A 12,576-nucleotide genomic window follows, 5' to 3' on the forward strand; every position below is an offset into this window, starting at 1 on the left:
AGACAAGGAACTATGCTCATGATTCCTTGTTTCATTTTTTAACGAGCTTGACACATGACAAGGAACTAAGCTCGCAACATCCACTTTCATTTTTTAATGAGGTTGAGACGGGAACAAACTATCCTCGCTCACAGATTCATTTTTTAACAAGGTTGACATAGGAAAAGAACTGTCCTCAAACTAACTGATTAATTTTTTAACGAGGTCGACACAGGAAAAGAACTGTCCTCATACTTGATTCATTTTTTAATGAGGTTGACTCAGTAACAAGAACTATCCTCTGACCAACTGATTCATTTTTTAACGAGGTTGACACAGGAAAAGAACTATCCTCATACTCACTGATTCATGTTTTAACGAGGTCAACACAGTAAAAGGAACTTTCCTCAAACCAAATGATTCATTTTTTAAGGAGGTTGACATAGGAAAAGAACTGTCCTCATACCTGATTCGTTTTTTAACGAGGTTGACTTAGTAAAAGGAACTTTACTCGGAACACCTTGTTTCATTTTTTAACGAGGTTGACACAGGAAAATAACTATCCTCACAGACACCTGTTTCATTTTTTAACGAGGTTGGCATAGGAAAAGGAACTATCCTCGAACAACGGATTCATTTTTTTAACGAGGTTGACACAGGAAAAGAACTGTCCTCATACTCACTGATTCATTTTTTAACGAGGTCGACACAGTAAAAGGAACTTTCCTCGAACCAAATGATTCATTTTTTAACGAGGTTGACACAGGAAAAGAACTGTCCTCATACCTGATTCATTTTTTAACGAGGATGACTCAGTAAAAGGAACTTTCCTCGGAACACCCTGTTTCATTTTTTAACGAGGTTGACACTAGAAAAGAAATGTCCTCACAGACACCTATTTCATTTTTTAACGAGGTTGGCACAAGAAAAGGAACTATCCTTGAACAACTGATTCATTTTTTTAACGAGGTTGACACAGGAAAAGAACTGTCCCCATACTCACTAATTCATTTTTTAGCGAGGTCGACACAGTAAAAGGAACTTTCCTCAAACCCATTAATTATGGCTTCCAACTGGAAGAAAGACATGTCAATGGACACACCTTGATCATGGCTTCCAAGAGGTCTTCATCAGAAGGAAGAATAGTTCTCTGGAAGGAACACATGTCAAGGGACTCAAAAGGGATAAGAACATCGCGTTCAAGTAATCCCATAGAGTTTTCCATGTCAATTACCAAATCTAAATCAAAGGAAGATGAGCAAACAGTAAGAGGCTCATTTACATCGGTGGTGGGCTCTAGTATTGTACTGAGGTGGGTAAGACCATGGAGGAGGTATAGACCAGGAAGGATGAACAGGGGGTCCTCAGGAAGGCATAGGAGCAGATTGGTTGGGGCTATAATAGGTTTGGGGTGTCCCTTGCGTCCCCTGTTGGTAAGGTCTAGGTCCTTGTGGCCTTCTTTGGTTGAGGAAATAGAGAGGTTCAGTGGGCGCTTCTGTCCCTTGATACATGGCTTTAAGCCCAGGTAAGGTTGGACATTGGTTCGTGGGGTGGTCCTCCTCACAGACAAAACATACCTCAACCGAATGTAATGGGCACTCATTCTTAGGGTGTTTCCTTGTACACCTAGGGCAGAAAATAGCCAAAGCCCTCTTAGCTTCCTCTTTCTTCTGCTGGATTCGGAATGTATCAAGTTGCATGGCGATGGTCTGTCTCACCTCACTCTTGAGATCCTCTAATTGATTTGCAAACTCATGTTTGGAGAAAGGAATACCAGCTGAGAGGAGGTTTCCTCTACCTCTCTTCCGGGCTGCCCTAGAGTGGTTTCTAAACACAGTATTTATGTCCTCATAAGGTAGTTGGTAAATATCTCCTCCAGCTAGCATGTGAAGGTTATGTAAGAGGTCTTCAGGGACTCCTTGGAGCAGGACCAACTTGAGGGATTCAGGGTCAAGTGTGCACCTGGCCCGTTTATAGCTGAGTTGGAACCTTTCCTCGTAATCTTCTAAAGACTCATCATTCCCCATGGTCATCCGAAAGATTTATCCCTTGGTTTCCTTGGACCTACAGTAGTCCCTGTACTTGGTATTGAAAGCTTGCTGCATCTGAGCCCAAGTGGTGATATTGTTCCCAGGTAAGCCCATGAACCAGCGTAATGCTGCATCCTTGAGGGTTGAGGGGAAGAGTTTCAGTTTCTGCTCATCTTCATTATAGTCATAGGTTCGACAAAGGACAACAAACTCAAATAGGAAGGTATCAGGGTCTTCAGTAGTCAGTCCATGGAAGTGAGGTAAAGCGGAGGGATTGATGTTCTTCATTTTCATGTCTCCATTGGTCTCTCGGATGGGGAAGGCACCTTCAATTCTCTCATCTTCTCCCCTATTGTCAGCCATAGCTTCAGATGGAGTGGTCTCTAACTCTTCCTCTGCTATAGGATCTTCGTATATCTCAGGAGGTTCGCCTATAGGTTCTTCTAGATCACTGTCACCAAAGAAGAGAGAAGGGTGACTTAGTGATGTGGTGGGGGTGTTGGGTAAGAATTTGCCTGTTTTATCTCGATTTCTATGAGGCATGAAATGAAAAGACTTCTGATTTCTTTTTTTTTTCTGGTACCTGCAAAACTAAAATGGATTGAACTGCAACTAACTATCTTGCTGAAATGGAAATGCGGAATTGAAATGAAAGCATGAAAGAGCTAATCTATTTTGCTCAAATGAAATTGCAGAAATGAAATGATAAGCTATGCTTGCAGAATTGAAATGCTAATCTACGCTTGCAGAAATGAAATTGCGGAATTGAAATGTTAATCTATGAAAGCAGGAAATGTCTATACTACTTTTGCAGAAAGGAAATTGCAGAATGGAAATGAAATACTACTTAGCAGAAGGCGAGAGTAGGAAAGTAGAAGAAAAGAAACAATCACTAATACTCTGACACTTCCCCAGCAACGGCGCCAAAAAGATGGTGGGCTCCAGTATTGTAGCAATAATGCTACAACTCCTGGAGCTTCCTTCTCTAATTTTATCAACCCGGTAGTTCGTAACAAACTTGGAAGCGATGGTGCTGTATGCATAAGTACTAGCTCTTGTCGCAGCTGTCACTTGGTCAGCTGGCACAAGTCCGCTAGGGGCTCAAGCCAACTTCTATGAGCTCTCAGAAGAATCTTTTTAATTGATGGACGAAAGCTAACTCGAAGGAAGCTAATCTATTTGCAAAAAGGAACTGAAAGCCAACAAGAAAGGCAAACCCTAGCAAACCCTAATTCTACCAGCTAGTCTTACTGATGCAGAGATGGGGATGCAAACTACTAAAAGCGATGCCATTACTTCTACAAAGGTGAAATGCAGGTGTTTAGACTACTTTGATCTGAAGAGAACATATTTTTTTATTTGTGTTCAAGTTGTTGGGATTATTATGCATGTGCTTCTAACTGGATCTTTACTGTGCAGGGGTAGACCAAGGGGGGAAATGCTTGGAAGAGGTCAGGAAGGCTCAGAGAGGGTCTAAGGAGTCCCTAACATCCTTCCAGAGAGTTCCACAAAGTTTGGATGCCAAGCAACCGTGTTTATGGGCTTCTACAGGAAGTCTGTAGGGGGTCTACAGGATGTTCAGAATTTCTACAAGAAGTTCAGTAATTCCTACAGGATGTTCTACAATCGGATTTTTGGGTGATGGGTGAGTGGAAGAGGCTGCATGGATGGATAGGGAGGTAGGAGAGGGGTTTGTAATGACTTAGGTACAGAGAGATGAGATGAAGAGGGGGTGTGCAAAGCTAGGTTGGCTTGAAGAGGGCAGAGGGAATGGAAGGCAGAAGGAGGTAGAATAACGAGGGTGATAGAATAGTTGAGAGACAAGGGGTCTAATTGGGAGATGAGTCGTTGGCCTGGGCATGACTTAGAAGGACAAGAGAGTGAGGGAGTAGCGCTGCACAGTGTAAACGAAACAAATCATCCACGTCCTGCACATAACCGAAATATTATTAACCTATTCTAACTATTTAATAAAACCAATGAACAACAACATTATTTCTAAGGAGAATCATGCATGGTACGGAACCAAAGAAACATTCCAAGAGATCTAAACGCATGGACACTTCTACAAACGAAAATAGTACACCACAGATTGCATGAACGTGTAAACCAATGGTTTTGGTGGGCAGCACTGTCTGCAATTCCAGCCCCTAGAAAGAGGTGAAAATGAGTGTGCAAGCAACCCTTTTCTGGAACCTTTATCAACTCTAATCTCCTCAATTTATTCTAAACAGCTAAAGCAACTCTATCTTCTACCAATGACCTACTTAACCACACCAAGAAATCTGATTCAACAACTGTGTTTCAAATGCATGTAGATAAAAACCATAATGCTGAAAGAAAGATAACAATACAAAGGAAGGAGGCCTTAGGCTCTCAAGTTGGGCCCAACCCCAAGAGCTATGGCTCCTTTAAGAACTCAGAACTGAACTCAAATCTGCCTGCTTTCCATTAAAAGATAATAATCATAAGTCAAATAACATGCCAATAATGGCTACAAAAGAGCAAAACAAAGCTAGCAGCTCGTAATCCAGAATGTGCAACCAGGTTTCAAAAGTCCTTTTCGAAGGCTAAAGCCCTATCATTTATACATCTCGAGGCCCCAAGCTGGCCTCCTAAATCAGTGGGGCTTGGCTGACCAAACTAAGAGTGAACTGCTGCTTCCTCAAAATCCGTTTGGCTGCCTTCTAGATCCTGTTGTGGTGGCTGTCAGAGCTCGGAGTTGGGGATGAAAATCCCGAGGAAGGCCATTTAATGCTGTGGACAACCCTCCTACGGATCCTCGACCCCATCTTGGCTGTCTCCTAGCCCTCATCTGCGTGGTTTTGCTCCATTAAATGTCAAAAAACCTGAAATAAGCACGTGTTAGCCACCTAGGAATAGTGACTGCCCTCATTCGTACAAATGACATAAATATACTAAAAAATGATGCATAAGTTATGAAAAATGAAGGATTGAGCAGAGGTAATTAGGCCAAATGAGCCCAAAATGTTACCAAATTTGGGGCTCATCAATCGGTAACTAAAAACATGGGACCAGTTGCCACATAATTAACCCGTGGCGGGGTAGATACCACTTTAGAATTAGGAACATTTAGGGGTGTCATATTATTGGTAGTTGAAACAAGACTAGGGAACGAAAGCTGGTCTACAGTCACAATATTTCCATTGTGAGGGAAAGACATCACGCGAAAGAGTGTCGATACGATAGCTTTCATTGCATAAACATAGTCTTGCCCAAGGAGTAAATTGAAATCCAAGGGACCTCGAACTACCATAAGATCAATACGGATAGTTTTACCTTCCAAGGTAATTGAAAACTTAGGAAGGATCCCTAAAGGTTCACTAATGGTTCTGTTAGAAGCTTTCAGATTCTATGTAATAGGCACAAGCTGAGGGGAACCCAAAGCTTTCCAAGTAGTTGAAGATAAAATACTAACAGAAGAACCTTCATCTACCTGTGTGTGGTGTATGTCCCTACCACTAGCCTTGACAATGATTTGGAAAGGGATGGAGGAAGGAAGACAAGGTTCTGCCAGTCTATTCCAATCAAAGGGAAAGACCTCAGTGCTTGGAGGGGGTTCTGTAGAAATAGGTGAAATGCCCCCCGGCGTAGAAGAATCTGATGTAACAAGAAGAACCTGAGCGGTATGAAGTTCACTCTCTAAAGGGAGAGTGGGATCGACCAAATGTGAAATTGAATCGACCACTTGATCAACTAATGGATCATCAACCTCAGTGATATGAGTTTCACTCTCCAATGGAAGAGTGGGATCCACTGTACTTGAGATTAGATCAATCACTCCGTCAGTTGATGGTAGGTTGGGAGAAAGTTTACGGTAACTAGTTGGAAATTATTTCTATGGAATAGTAAGGTTTTCCAACAATTTTGAGGCTTCATCCATGTGAGGGAAAATGTGAGTTTGATGACTCCCTTTGCATAACTTACAAGGAAACCGAAATTTACCCTTTTTCCTAGGAACCTGACTATCACTGGCTGATGGATCAATGCAAAGTTGATGAGATTTTTCTGACCATACTTCCAAGACCTTTGGAATACTAGGACAATTGATAAGGAAGTGGTCACCCTTACAAAGCCTGCAAGGGTATTTGGGTTTACGATGCATGTTGGAGGTTTCCTCAGCACAACTAACACTTACAACCATGGTTGGTTGGTTGACTTCTTTCTTATCTCGCTTCTTCTTCTTCTTCTTCTTCTTCTTCCCTTTCTTCTTCTTCTTAGCCACCTAGTTACTAGCGTCAAGGATTTTACCAAGCGAAGAGGAAGAAATGAAGGAAGAAAAATTAGGTAAAGAAGGTAAAGGGTCAACAAAAGGTTGGTGATGTTGAGATGGGGAACTCCATTGAGGTGAAGCATTCGGTTGAGGTGGAACAATTGGAGTATTTGGGGCCAACGAAGTTGAAAATAACCATATCGGTAAACCTATTGTAAATCCAGGTAATGAAAAAGTAGCCATATAAGGAGGACCAACATTTCCAAAGTAAGTAATAGTACTAGGATTCTCATTAAGAGGGGTTCCTTGGTTGGTAAATTCCGGAACAGTTGCCATTATATTCAACTTCAGTGAATTTTATTAACAATTTAAAACTAAAATTAACAATTAACAATTCACACCTAACAATTAAAATTCAAAAATCACACCTATGGTCTTTAAAGTAAAAGCAAACAAATTAACATGCGCTATCAAATCTAAGAGTCAAACCACACACAAACTCTAACTTTCCGTACCGAAAACACTAGTTGGTGATGAAATCCAACGTCGCAGAATTCAATACAGAAATGGAGGTTGGAATAGTTACCCCGACAACCTGCTTAATGAATAGACTGGCACAAGTTTCTCCACTAAACCGTCTCGAGTGAAGAGAACCCCCCAGAAAATCCAAGTGAGTCTAGTCGATGTCTGCTCCAGGTACAGTGGGATCTTCCCTCCACTATCACCTTAAGAAAGAATCCTATAGATTATGGTCACTATGGTTACCAACAGAAACAAATATACCTGGGGGAATAGTCTGTGATCCGACACACACGCAAGGGCAGAGTAGCAAGCTCAATCCCCTTGAAGGCTCCTTGACATAATCCAAGGTTTACCAACAAGTGACCCTAGGCTCCTCGATAATGGTTAATCCGAGGTTTATCATTTTTAATACGTGTATATCTTCTATCGTTCCCAATGAGGAAGGATTGATTACCCCACTAGTTCAGATACGATCTCGTACTTGACTCCTTTAAGAGGAGCTTCCCAGAGCATAGATGTAACAATTGGAATTTATCTCCTACCGCAAGATACAGCTACTTTTTTTTTTTACTGTCTTGGAGAGTTAATTAAAACCTATTCCAAGACACTAGCCTAAGCTAGATTGGTGGAAAGAGCCCTAAAAATGTAAAAATTACTAGATGAATTTTAATTAAGCGCTGTGTTATTTAGGTTGTTATTACTCAAAAGGGTAAATGGATATGAAACCAATGGTGTTATGACCCGACCCAAAACTGAATGCAATCGAATATGATAATGTAATCTTTTCAATTCGATGAATCCTAACTAAAGTAAGGAGAGAGTTTCCATTCACTTCCAACAATGCAAAAAATTGATCACTAAGAGAAAATATAACAAATTCTCTAATGCACTAATTTCATCAAGAAAAACTAATGCAAATCAATTCCAAAACATTTTTTATTTTTGTTTTTGTGTGTTAAAAACAAGCATAATAATATGTAAATTCAAATCAAAGAAAGTTGATCTAAATCTACGATTGATTTTTCAGAATGTAAACTATGCAATTGTAATCTATGCATAATTCACTTGAAAAGTATGCAAATGTAATCTATGCACAATTTTCATTCATATTCTGAAAAATGAGAATTATAATTATGCAAATGTGATCTATGCAAGAGAATTTTCAAACACAAGATGATTCTAATGTAATCTAAGAACCAATCAAGTGCAAGTCAAGAAAATTGGGTGACAGTTCCAAAGACCAAAAAATAAAAACACTCAAAGGTGATTAACACTCATACACAATTTAGCCCCCCACCCCGGCGAATGAGGGGGAATTTTTTTTGCAAAAACAAAAGCAAAAAGATGCAAAATTGTGAAAAGACTGAGACAAACCTCCAAGTAATGACCAAAGGAAATCAAATTAGGAATTTCTCGAAAAAAGACTCAAAACACCCAATTAACTTAATGGAGATTGATGAGATGAGGAATTCGCTGAAAGAAACTCATAAACAAGGCTTTTTGACAAAACACATGTAGATCTGGGTAGAGGCTAAAAAACATAAACAAATCCTAAGCTGACTGAATGAGAAAATTTTAAGTTTTTCAAAATTTTGACAGGGTCTGCAGGCTCCCAGTACAACCAGGTGCGGTACTGCTCTGTGTGTAAAGCAAAAGTGCGGGTGTGTCCGCACTGTGTTACAAACAGAGGGTACGGTCCTCTTCCAAAAGCGTGAAAAACAAAAAATAATTCAAAATCTAAAGAAGCTACCCAATCCCACACACATCAAGCAAAAGCCAGAAACAGAGAAACAGTTTCTCAAGTCAAAGTAAAAGCAAAGGCAAAAACCAAAAATTCAATTCCCCAGTGGAGTGGCCATTTTTTCGGCCGAATAAGTCATTCTTGAGGAAAAGATGGACCTCCCTAGTATCTAATGATATCTAGCGACAAGCAAACCAAACAAATTCTATCTTTCTCTAAATATGCAATTTATAAATAAAGGCAAACAAGTGTTTTAGGCCTACCTCAGGTCCAGTGCAAGTTTGTGGAAGCCACACTCCGTTGATCCAAATGAGCTCCCTTGTAAAGAATCTGCAAACACAAACAAGCACACAAATTAAATAGCACCTGAAAAGCCAATATAACAAAGCACATTTATCATGATGATCAAGGAATTCATGAAACAAATCACATAAGACAATTTGTTGAGAAAAATGAATCTGATTGTATTAACTTTAATCAAAGAAGAAATTTACAACCTTGGTGCCTTGATGCTGTACAAGCTCCTCCGAGGGTCCAGCAAGAATCTCCTCTACTTTGACAAGTTTCACTCTCTTCCCAATGAAGCCAAAAGGTATGTAATCTCTCCTCTCAAGCTTAACTAGGAAGTCTCAATTCCAACAGCATTTACCCTAAAAAATGTTCAGCTTTCAACCTCCCTAGCAACCAGCCCAATGCCTTAATTTATAGTGCAATGGAGGGAAGTTACTAGGTCCACCTTCAAAGGGATAAAGCCCTCCTTTAAAGGGATAAGCTCCTCTCATCAAGGGATTAGCTCCTTTAGTTTTGGGATGCATGAACCACTTAGGAGCGAACCATCCATGTCAAGATTCCTTCTAGAATCATCCAGAATTAACCCAAAGTGAGTTTTTAAGAATAAACTTGCGCCTTTTTGACTTTCACAGGGGTCTGCACCCACTCCTTTAGAGACAGAGCGGGCAGGTCCGCAGGTAACATGAACAAGGGGTGCGGGACCGCAGAAGTGTGGAACCAGAGCTTTATTGATTTTCAAAGTCTTTCTCTCATTTTTAAAGCTCGACATGAAGAGCTGAGGTTTGAGACTTGCTAAGGAGGATAGTATGAATGATGATAGACCCATATTGACTGTAAATAGTCATGGTGACAATATTTTGTGTAACAGGGATGTTCGTACACATTCTATGAATGTACAACTGAAAGCATCCATGCACATGGGATGAGAGCTTCCCCTATGCTCAACACAACGATAACTGGACTCTGCACAGCTCGACTGGCCACAACCCTTTTAAGGTGGATTTGGGATTCCAGCCACTATGTCCCATTGATGTGGCCAGGCCATTTGCAGCTGCTCAAGCAGATTTTGGTAATGTTCAGTACGAAATAGATAAGGCAAAGAACTTCATTGAGCACATCCAACATATCCAACAGTAGGTCCACGACATTATGGAGAAATCAAATGCCAAGTACAAGTAGTGACATGATCAACATCGGGTGCCACACAAGTTTCAGGTGGGTGGCAACGTCTGGTGGCATTTGTAAAAGGAATGCCTTACTGGAGCTTATCAGAAACTCAGAAAACTCTGATATGCTCCTTACACCATTACCAAGGCTATGGGAGACAATGCATTTGAGCTCAGCATTCCCCCATTCCCTAGCCTACGCCCAGTGTTCAATGTGGATCACCTTCGGCCATACTTTCCACCATTACTAGAGACATCTAACATTGTATAACATCTCACACCAATAGAGTTAAATCTAGATTGCATGGAACAAGCTGCAACTGATCGGATCATGGACATGCAAATCAATCACACTTGCCAACAGAAGATCCAATTGTATCGATTTGTCAAAGTAGGCCAACTCCTTCACCAGGGTAAGTGGCTCACGAGGGACCAATTTCAACAGAAGTTTCCTCATCTCATGAGGAACTCAAACAATGGGGACCATTGCTTCCTAAGGGGCGAGGAATGATCCAGGTGGATATTTTTGGCCACCCACCATTTCCACTTGGACCCCCACCATTATTTTTTTTTCAGTTTTTGAGTTTCCTTAATTGTAGCACAACTTACTATTTTTAGCATTTTTTTGGGTCTTGAACTTTTCGAGCCGTTTTGAGGTTATAAATGACATTTTTTGGGAAACCTGGGAGAGACATGTGTCCATGGACTAATGTTGCTCATCCCAAATTTGTAGTCCTCAGATAGATCTTTCTAACAAGATATTGTGTGCATCAAACAAAGATTGTATGCCAAAGTTACGACCCCAAGAAGTTGATGTACTAATTTACCCAAAACGGGGCCCATAGTTTGGTGTTTCATCTCTTAGGGTTAGGTTTTTTGATGTTTAGAGTTTTCCATTGTTTCTCAACAATAAATCGGCCTTCGAACCTCATTTTAAGATAGTTCATAGGCATGTAGCTGCCACATCTCTCCTCAGAGATAAGCTACCATCACTCCAGCTAGTTTATTTCCATTTTTGTTTGTAAGCATATTTCAGTATTTTACATCAATGAAATGAAGTATTATTTCTGTTGCATCTCTGTATTTATGGTTATCTCTGTAATTTGTTGCATTCCTATTTAAATCTGAATTAATTGTTGTTGTGCTTAAATGAACTTTTACAACAAATTACAATTATCTGTTACATGTTTTCCAGCCACCTGACAAATAGCGCACCATAAATCGGGCCCCGTAGTTGGTCCTGTTGCAGCTTCCTGCCTTAGCGGCGTTGGTCCCCCCCCTTGTGACATAATTTATGAAGACAGGGTAGTGATATTTATCATGCCCCTGGCTCTTACACTTCAGGCACTAGACTTCCTCGCGTACCTTTGGCCTAGCCTCCTTTTCTTTTTTCAAGCTCTGCAATTCCAAGCAGAGGTTCTACAACTACGAGTAAATTTGTTGAACTCCCAAAGTCATGTCCTAAATAATAATTTCATGCAATCTCATTGGGATTTCTGGGGATTCTGCTTGAATCCCTATCCTCTGCTGCGATAAATAAATCCTTAGGTGGGGCAGGTGTTGCGGGTGGAAACACCCTAGTGTCTTGGGTTGAAAACCCCAACAAAGTGGAGGGCAAACAACAGGAAGAAATGCACAGGAAAACAATTTAAATGCTTATACTACTGAACTGGGAAGAAGTGACCTTAGCCAGAGGTCCTACATATGGGTAGATTCTGCAAGGTTCAAACCCTCTACTTCCTCCGATGCCTTTGAAACCTATAAATTATCCAAGCAAAGCATATACAATAGTAGTAACATAAAGCATATTGATGATATATACGTTAGATCATATAAGCAAATGAATGATTACACATTAAGATAATATTTATAAACAAATCACAACAACTATCAATGCATAAACACGATAAATATCAGGAATAAAACAACATTTCTTTATTGATGTAAGCTACAAGAAAGATGGAAAACTACAACCTGAGTCTTCCTCCAGCTCCAAGCAAAATCGTCCTTTGGATCCATCCTATCTTGGCCTTAGCAATATTCCTCCATCAACATACACAAGGATATCACAAGAGGGGTGAAGGATATCTCAAAAGAGGAAACAAGAGTTTCATAAAGCTTGGGAAGTGCAGGAGGCACAAGGATTTATGTAGACTCGATTAGGATCAATCAACTATAATATAAATATCTCATCTCTTCACCCTTTAAGCCTTCCCATGGAGGTTTATTTATACTTCTCCAAATTAGTTTTTTCAATTGGGTAATAGTTGGGCCACGGGCTATAGTAGGTAAGTAATAGGTAAAACCCATAAACTCCACCTGGAATTAAGGATATTTATTATTTTTAACTGTTTTAACACATATAAGTGGGTTGGGTATATGCTGAGCCACGTGCACACACTTTTAACACAGGACAAAGTAGCGTATAGGAAATAAAATAGTATTTTTTAGATTTTGGACCAAGTCTGGAAAGGAAGGGTTGCCCTAGGCCATAAATACAGCATCAAATCTACCAAGAGTGGTAAATGGTGATATAACATATGCCCCCTAATATATGAGGTCAGAAGGGGTACATAATGGCCGAAATGTATTAAGTGTATAGAAGGAATCATG

The sequence above is a fragment of the Pinus tabuliformis genome, chromosome 5_1, assembly GCF_031772625.1.
Source record: "Pinus tabuliformis cultivar Carrire ecotype Pingquan chromosome 5_1, CPIR1, whole genome shotgun sequence".
Classification (NCBI taxonomy): domain Eukaryota; kingdom Viridiplantae; phylum Streptophyta; class Pinopsida; order Pinales; family Pinaceae; genus Pinus; species Pinus tabuliformis.